The sequence below is a fragment of the Vicugna pacos genome, chromosome 15 (assembly GCF_048564905.1).
Source record: "Vicugna pacos chromosome 15, VicPac4, whole genome shotgun sequence".
NCBI lineage: Eukaryota > Metazoa > Chordata > Mammalia > Artiodactyla > Camelidae > Vicugna > Vicugna pacos.
This window is the reverse complement of record NC_133001.1, coordinates 8,729,312-8,738,364: the sequence shown is the minus strand read 5'-3', so window position 1 is coordinate 8,738,364 and position 9,053 is coordinate 8,729,312. Positions and strand designations below refer to the sequence as shown.

At 42.2% G+C, this 9,053-nt stretch overlaps 1 long non-coding RNA gene across 1 annotated transcript; it reads left to right on the top strand.

Annotated features, from left to right (window-relative positions):
- Window positions 1-2,034: 2,034 nt before the first annotated feature.
- LOC140685853 (uncharacterized) lies at window positions 2,035-8,813 on the top strand. The gene is made up of 2 exons (XR_012059285.1): window positions 2,035-2,177; window positions 8,633-8,813. It is a non-coding gene; the product is annotated as an uncharacterized lncRNA (long non-coding RNA).
- The last annotated feature ends 240 nt before the right edge of the window (window positions 8,814-9,053 follow it).

The window sequence follows — 9,053 nt, the reverse complement described above, 5'->3', positions numbered from 1 at the left end:
ACTAACAGATTCTCATTACTTAACCTTTAATAAACATTATATCCTGCATGGAAATTAATTCAGAGACCTCTCAGTTAAGCAGTCAGACTTAGACACATGGATTTTTAGTAACAGATTGTTTGGAGAGTAAATTTATAACCATTTAGAATCATTTGATCTTGCTTCAGGAGGACTTTGAGTCTCCCATTCTGTGGTACTACTGTGCAGTCCTAAATTGAACGAACAGATTCACAATAAACAGTAATGACACAGTTAGTATAAGAACAAAGAATCTGAACTTTGAGTTATTTCAATTTGGCCATGTGATCATCCCCAGAAGAACTTGAAAAGGCAAGGCTTGACTGCCTCGGTGGTTTTCACCATGACTAGAAACTGGTTTGAAAGCAACAGATTAAATCATAGCGTTTGCTATCATTCACCTTTTAAAAATAATTTTAACGTAAGAAGAAAAACTTTAGAAGTTTTCCCAAAATATAACAGAAATGTGTGATGAATTTCGTAGTGAAGATATTTTAGTGATAGTCTTGCAGTTTCTGGAATTGTAATTTCTACCAAACCCATCCTTCTCGTTTAGATTTTTGCTAACTCTTTGTGTATCTGGTGCTCTTTGTGACAGAAACTTTTGAAACTGAAATTAATAACTTTTATCACCTATGAACAAAGATAGATTGATAACTCTAGCCATACTGTCCAATGAGCATGAACCTGTGAAAAGGCTAATTTTGATGAGGGCAGTGACAAATTTGTGGAAGTTAAGGCTCAAAACCTTAAACTGTAATTATTATGTATTATTTTATAGCTCATTACTCTGCTAGATGGGTATGTTGCAATATGTTTCCTTTCCTTTTCAAAGAACACATTAATGTAATTAAGATGTGTAAATCTATTGCATTTCTTTCTTTTCGTACAGTAATATTTTAAGTATTTTTAACAGACATGATCATTTATAGAAGTTTCAAAAAAAGATTTTTACTGTCTGTGTGTCTTCTGTCATTATTATTGTCATTTGTTTCACTTCACGATTATTACTAAAAGTCATTTCATAGAATACAAGAGAAAGGATAAAAATTCCAGCCGGCTCCAAGCATCAGATCCACTAGATACACCATTGCCAGTATTTTCAGGGTGTTACTCTGATAACCTGTCTCTCTCTGCGGGAGGCTCAAGCCCGTTACACTGATTCTTTCTCTCACAGTCTTGGTTATCTGCACAGAGTTATAATACTATAAAGCTGGCATAGGTTTCACCAGAATTCAGATCCTTGACTGTTCTTTGGGAATGTAGAAATAATTCTTGCTTCCAGGAAATCCTATAACCAACTTGATTGGGAAGAGTCTTGAAGGCTCAAAGACAGCAGATGTTTAAGCCTTAGCTCTTCTGTGCATCAGTCCTCTGCGCTGTGACATAACATCCAAGTCCTTTTCCCAAACAATAAGTGTCTCACACGACAGCATCTACCATCACACGACTTAGGAGTAACGAAGGCAAATTTTCAACATAGCACCGATGAATTTCTTTATGAATAAATGCATGTTAAAGGCAGCCTATCCCTTTGAGTGTTCCCCGTATTTTTTTCTTAAGTGTATGCATTGCACAAATAGTGACCAACTGTCCACATCTGCACAACTAAGGGCTCCAGGGACACAGGACTTTCAGTGCTAAAACTGAGAAAGTCCAGGCACATATGGAGGAATCATCACCCCCAGTGTAGGATGAACTCAACTGTCCCGTATATATATATTTGTAAAATTTAGGAATTTTTTGGTCACTTGGTAATAGAAAACCCTCTTAATAGTCACTTAACCAAAGCAGATATTCATTTTCTCACATAACTAGCAGCTAGAGGCAGGCAGACCAGGCTACCGTAGCCATCCCACAATGTCATTAATGTTCTAGGCCCCTTCTGCACGTCTGGTTCACTGTGCTTCACACTTTTTTCTCTTGATTTCACAATTGCTAGAATGTCTGCCACACCTCCAGGCATCCTTTCCATTCCAAAGCAGAGAATGTGGGAGGAGAGAAAGGCGTGTGAACCTGGCAGACTCCTTCCCGTGTCTCATCAGCCAGACTGTCCCGTGGGCACTCCTGGCTGCAGGAGCAGCCGGGGAATCTGGAATGCATGTGCCGGCCTCTAAAGCAGGAGGCGGCAAGGAAGAAGGGCTGGAAATGAGCTCTGAGTGAGTCAGCGTATATATAAGGTTTGCCCCAAATGCAAAGCCATAAACATTTATCTGTAGGATCTGATTCTTCGTTAGACCCCAGCAACTGGAAGAATTTACATGTTCTGGAAAATGTTTAGACTAGTTTTCATAGCACAAGCCGCGTCTAAGTATGACTCTCAGAAGAAATGTATTGACATGTTTTCTCACTCCCAGGCTATTGTACATTATCAGAAATTAGGTCCTCCTGCAGGAGTAACAGCAGAACATTGGGTCACATTTCTTTCAATTTGTTGGTGATCCGCGATTATGGAAAAATATATGCAAGCAGTTTTGAGTTTATGTCCTGAAGGGAATGACAGTAGTCACACCCACAAGCATTCAGAAAGCCTTTTCATTGGGGCATCTTGATGTCTGTGAGGTGAGAGCATAGAAACCTTTGGGCCATTTGATGACTCCCATTGCAAAATGTTCCTATCCTCTCTCATTATTGGAAAACATGTTCGTAGCACTCGCAGAGGGCGATCACACTCGATCTGATGTATTACTATTAAAAAAAAAAATCAGAGTTCATTCATTCATTCATTCATCAATGTTGAGCACTTATGGATGGGGCACTGTTCTAGTTGCTTAGTAACAACAGTGAACAAACAACAAACATTCTTGCCCTCGTGTAGCTTACATTCTAGTTGGGAAATAGATGATAAGACAATGAAATATATAATATATGCTGGTGAGAAGTACTATTGAGAAAAATAAAACAGGGAATGGGAGAGGAAATGAGAGGGGTAAGCAGCACTTTTTAAAAGGGTGGTCAGGGAAGATTTCACTAAGAGATAACATTTGAGTCAAGTTCTAAAGGAGGTGAGGGAGTAGGCCATGCATAGACGTAGGGAAGAGTAGTCCAGGCTAAGAGAAAGTAAGTGCAAAGGTCCTGGGGCAGGAGCATGTCTGCCTCTAAAGGGAACAGCAGGTGAGCAAAGGGAAGCAGTGGGGGTAGTAGAGACGTTGGCGGTGGTGGTGCGCAGGCTGTGCAATGCCCTGCAGATCACTGTAAGGACTTTGCCTTTTATCTGAGTGAGATGAGAGCCACTGGAGGTTTTAGGCAGAGGAGTGACATGGTTTGATTTATATCTGAAAAGGAACACTGGCTGTAGTGATGAGAGTACAGTGAAAGGTACAAGAATACACACAGGAGATCAGGCTCTTGCAAGAACGCAGGTGGAAGAAAATGGTTACTAGGAACGGGGCCGTAGCTGTGGAGGTGGCGCGAAGTGGGTGAATTTGGGGTATGTATCAATGATAAGCGTAGTACGATTAGTTGACGGATGTATCAGAGGAAGAGATGTTTGGTCTGAGCAAAAGGGAGGTTGGAAATGCCACTTATTGACATGAGGAACTCAATGATGTGTACGTACCAAGCATTGTTCTAGTAGCTCAGGGACAAGTTTATCAGGAGAAAGTATTTTAGGGGGAAGGTCAATTTTGGACAAGCTAAGTTTAGAAGTAGATGTCTAAGCAAAGATGTCAAGTAGACAGCTAAATTTACCAGTCTAGGCTGAAGGTATGAATTTTAAACATTCAGGCAACAAGAGGGTCTGCTTCATTAGCTGGGATTTTGTCCTACTCCTGAAAACAAGCAGGAAAAGATAAATGATCACCTCCATAATTAAAGCTTTTAGGATTATGTGGTTTGGTTTCAATCACGCAGCTGTAAATAACAGATTGCATCCATCTGGGGCTCCACCCGCGCTTCAGGAATTGCTCTATTGCTCTGCAGCACGTTGCAATGTGATCTAGAGACACGTCTGTATCCAGTTGTTAACCAATGGGATATCAGCGAGTTGTTCATGTCAAAGTGATGCGGCTGAAGCTATAAAACTATCCTCAAGACTGATATATTCTGAAAAGTCATCCATAGATGCTATAGGGCTTTGTTATAGGACCTGCTCATCAAATTACAAACCGCACAAATTTTAATATCATTCATCTATTCTAAAGTGGTTTACAGAGGAGGGTATATAGCTCAGTGGTAGACTGTGTGCTTAGCATGCAGGAGGTCTTGGGTTCAATCCTGAATACCTCCATTAAAACAATAAAATTTTTAAAAAATGGTTTCTGTGCCTTTCTTAGTCTTTTTCCCTTTTAAGAAAAAAAATGCGAGGGTCAAGGTCAAGGTCAGAGGCTTTCCAGCAGTCTGTGGCGGTTATGATGAGTCTGCAGGTGGCTGTCTCCAGTCTCAGCCTTGCTGTCTCTGGCTTCTAAAGCCTGGCTTGGGCACCGAGGGTAATACCAGGGTTTCCTGAACACATTCGTAGCTTATAATTAAGGCACCGACAGTTTGGCAGCCGTGGAGATTGTGCTGCTACCTGAAACCTATGAATAAGCATTTTTGGCATTCCTGGCAGCACTCGGCAAACAACTTTTTCGCTATCTTTCTTCACCTTTGCCAACTTCTAATTTGCATTTCTTTGCATACTGGTGTAACTGATCATTTTCTCAATATATTCATTGGCTGTTCTTATTACTTCTTAACATCCTGTCCCTTTCAACCAAGGCCCCCTGAAGCCATAACTTAGGTCGTGAGATACATGAATTAATGGATAAATGTAGCATTCTTTCTAAGCTCGCTGGGATTTTGTTGACAGCTTGCTGGTGGTGTGCAAGTGGGCAACTGAACAACAATAAAGAAATTCAGCTTTGGTCACCGCAGTCCTTGGATATTCTGCGGGGTTTTTTGTTTTTATTTTTTCCCAGTTCCCTTTGCTTTTTCAATTTGGAGATTTCTACTGAGATATCCTCAAGCTCAGTAATTCTTTCCTCGGCCATGTCCAGTCTGCTAATGAGCTCGTCAAAGGCATTCTTCATTTCTGTTAAAGTCTTTTTGATCTCTAGCATTTCTTTTCTGGTTCTTTTTAGTTGGGAGAATTCCCGTCTCTCTTCTTACATTGCCCATCTGTTCTTGCATGCTCTCTACTCTATCCATTAGAATCCTCAGCATATTAATCGTAATTGTTTAAAGTTCCTGCTCTGGTAACACCAACATCCCTGCCATGTCTAGTTCTGAAGCTTGCTCTGTCTCTTCCAATTGTGTTTTTTGCCTTTGGTATGCCTTGTAAATTTTTTCTGAAAGCTGAGCATGAGGTATCAGGTAAAAAGATGTGTTGTAAATAATCCTTTAATAATGTGGTAATGAGTGTGGGAAAAGGACTAAGTCTCAGAGTTTTAGCAAGCCCGTGCCTCTGGACTGTGTTTTCAAAAGCTAGTGTTTTTAAAAGTTGTACTCTCCTCTTAGGTGGGACAGGATGGCTAGAGTGGGCAGGGGTTGCATATTTCTCTTCCCCCAGGTTGGTTTTGCTCTGATAATATCCTAGCAGGTTGGGCTCTGGCTAACTAGTTACCCCTTAGAGCAGCGCTTGTTAATAAAAACAGGGCACTCTGGCTATTTCAGAATAAATTGTGTTGTCCTCCGCCCCTGCCCCCACCTCCTGCCGGAAGCACAAGGGGATTTTTTTTCTCCAGTATTTACTCTGGGATCCTGGTCGAGCCCTTGGAGGTAAATTGTGGGGGCTCCCCGTGACTGGATGCCCCTGGAGTTTGTAAATGTCAGGATTGTCTGCACTGGGTCCCCAGCAATTCACCAACGATCGTCCAGGTTTCCCTACCCGGGTGCTCGTGCCCTTGGTGGTCTGCACTTGTGGGTCTGTGCTCCAGGCATCTGGGACTGCCTCTATGGCTGGCCTTTCTCTCCAGTCTGGAGCAGCAGTTTGCCCTGTGTCCTCCCTTTTCTTCTGGATCCAAGAAAAGCTGTTGATTTTTCATCCTGTTCAGCTTTTTACTTGTTGTTAGAATGGAGTGGCTACTTCCAAGCATCTCATATGTGCAACTAAAAACAGAAAGTCCCCCTGCTTCATTCTCATCAACCTGTTCGATGAAGAAGCTACAGCAGGGGATATGTATGGACGCATGAGGAGTGTGTGGGTAGGTGCTGTTGCATGTTGTCAACTGAAATGAAATGCATAACCTGAAAGTTGAGAGTCCTGTTTCATTCAGCAGAATTTCTGAGGACTTGAGCCTGGGAGGCAGCCTCTCAGATTGCTCTAAGAAACTGTTCCATTGAGGCAAGGGAAGAGCCAGGATATACAGGGAGTTTTTTTGCAATGAAGACCAAGTAGTTAGAACATTAAAATGTTACTGTTAAAGAAAACCAGTTATCTCAAATTTAGAAATTTAGCATTTTCCTATATATGGGAAGGTACAAAAGTCTGGGCTCATTGAAATCATTCTTTTGGTATGCCCCTAGCTATCTAGGGCCAGTGTCCTATTCTTCCATGTCTTGGGAGTTCCCTGAGGGTACACTGTTAGGGGTGGCTACAGAGGCTGGGCTGCCTGCTTGTCCGCATCCTGAGTTCCCTCCACTCACTGTCCAGAGTGGCGGTAGCGGCTGATGACTTGATGGTCACAGCATCTTTTGTTTACTGATATGGCTGGCAATATTTTTCATTCACAATGTGCACATCTGTGTGTGTGTGCATGTGTGTATGTGTATGCTGGGGCACTCACAGGGGTGGCTCAACTGGCTAAGACCTTCTAGTGGTTTAAAAATCCTTAAGGGGACTAGTTAAATTGCCCTTATTTCTACTATTCTGAGCATTTAAAAAAGAATCAGAATCTGTGGTTTCACCTTAGGAGTGTGAATTGGTTTTCTCATCTCTTAGAGAAAGTGGGCTGGCTCTGAGTGGGGTACGTGGGGATGGGGTGGGGCAGGAAGGGAAGGGGTGCCGACTCTGAGCCTTTACACTTTGGAAATTAGCTTTACATTTGGTGTCACACATTTTCTGAGAGTTTGAGATCTACCATTTCCTATTTTTCAGGTTTTTTTTTAGAAGTCTCTTGTATTTTTGTAAAAAAAACAAAAAAAAAAAAAGAAAGAAAAAAAAATCCTCGAACAGTTGAGAGACAGGAAGGGAAGGTGGTTTGAGGCTGGTGAAACTGTAGATTCAGATGTAAACTCAACAGGAATTTCAAACCTTTTCCTGAGCTTTATTGTCATTTTCCAGAGGGTTTCCTCAACACTCACCTCCACTATTCCCCCAGAAATAGTTATTTCAGACTGGGGAAGGGGTTGAAGCATTTCCTGGGGAAGGGGTTGAAGCATTTCCTGGGAAATAGGTTGGGTAATGGTAGTTTGGGAGGAAACCTTTCAACAAGTTAGGATGTTATGAGACCTTACATATCTTAGTTTAGTTTACACATAATGGCTGCAGGCTTATTTGTGGAAGGAGGGTTCAAAAACCAGAAGATGTTTGTGGAGGTGGGCTGAAGTGGGTGGCTGATTAAAGGATTAGCTTGATGATATTCACATGAAAGTTGGTAGAGGGGGACGATGGAAATAATTTAAAACGTATGGCCGGTGTAGTACACTACAGACGTATTTTCACAAATTAAGACTTCTGGACAACGTGAAAATACCTCCTTAGGATGGAGTCATTCCTTTTGAGGCTCTGTGTTTGTTGTGCATTCACAAATAGGATATGAGCTTCCTTCCCTGAAAAGATGGTGAGGGTAAAGCAAGCAACGCCACATCACACATCTCCATTTCACAATCCACTCGAATTGCCGCATCTTTACAAAACTCTCCTGGTTCCCCCGCATCCCCAGGTGCCCTGGATGTGGATTAGGGAGGTTCTTCCCCAGCCTCCAATTGCTGCACGAAGGGCTTCTGCCTAAGACACCCAGCACCACTTACAATTCAGTGTGATGTGGGGCTGACGTTATTTTTAAATCATCGTCTCTCATCACAGTGAGGGGAGCAAGAAGGGTTTCTTTAAAAAAAAAAAATCTGCAGTGTTCAAAGGTGAATCATAGATTCTGCCCTCTCCCAGGCATTGCTGATCTCTGGTAAATGGAACTAAATCCCACGAAATGCTCATTTCCGGAGCACTGGCTACCTTATTCAAAAGACTTGCAAAGTGTGTGGGTGGAGGTTGGTTTAGCACCCTAACATCCAGGCATAACCAAGGCACGTTAATCTCATTGACCTTCTGTGCTCTGCAGTCTCTCAGAATTGGGCTAGAAGGAACAGAGCACACTGTTTAAAGAGTTAAAAAGGAAAAACAAAACCCAAAAAACCTATGGGGACAATGCTAGCCTCGACAATGGTCAAGAAACTCACCTTAGCTGGAGGCCCCTGTGTAAAATGGACACCTAGGGAGAAGACAGAAAAGGAGAGAAGGGGGAGACTCACTGCAAAAGGATACAGGATTTCTTTTTGGGGTGATGGGAATGTTCTAAAATTAGATGGCGGTAATGGTTGCACAACTTTGTAGACTTCCTAGGAAATCATTGAGTTGTACACTTATGATACGTGAATTTTACCACAATAAAGCTGTTAAGTAAAAAAAGAAAGAAACAGGCAGGTGATGGACAGCTTTTATAGATACAAAGATTTATCGCTCTCATGTCTCCTGCAGGACGGACAGAATGATGACCCAGCAGAATCCAGATCAGCATTAGAATATCTCAAGAAATTCTGCTTTCTCTGAACAAGGCCAGTGAGTGGAAATTCCAAAGATGCAGGTTCTGCCTTGATATCAGGAGGGGACTTCTGACTGTTATAAATGTCCCCAAAAGTAAAAAGAAGGCTTTTTCGGAGGCTTTTTTGGTCTTGGGTTCAAGCAAAGCGTTCTACCAGGGACTTCGCAGTGCTTTGGGTGACAGGTGCCTCCTGAGATTAGTTCCAGCTCAGAGGTTCAGGGATTCTGCTGTTAGGATGGGGGAACCCCTTTACCCTCTGAGGCTCCGTTTGTCCATCCAGAAGCCAGATGGTCTTTGCCACATTTCTAATTCACCCGGAAGGGTATGTTTATGTGCTGCTCTGAGATTTGCTGATGA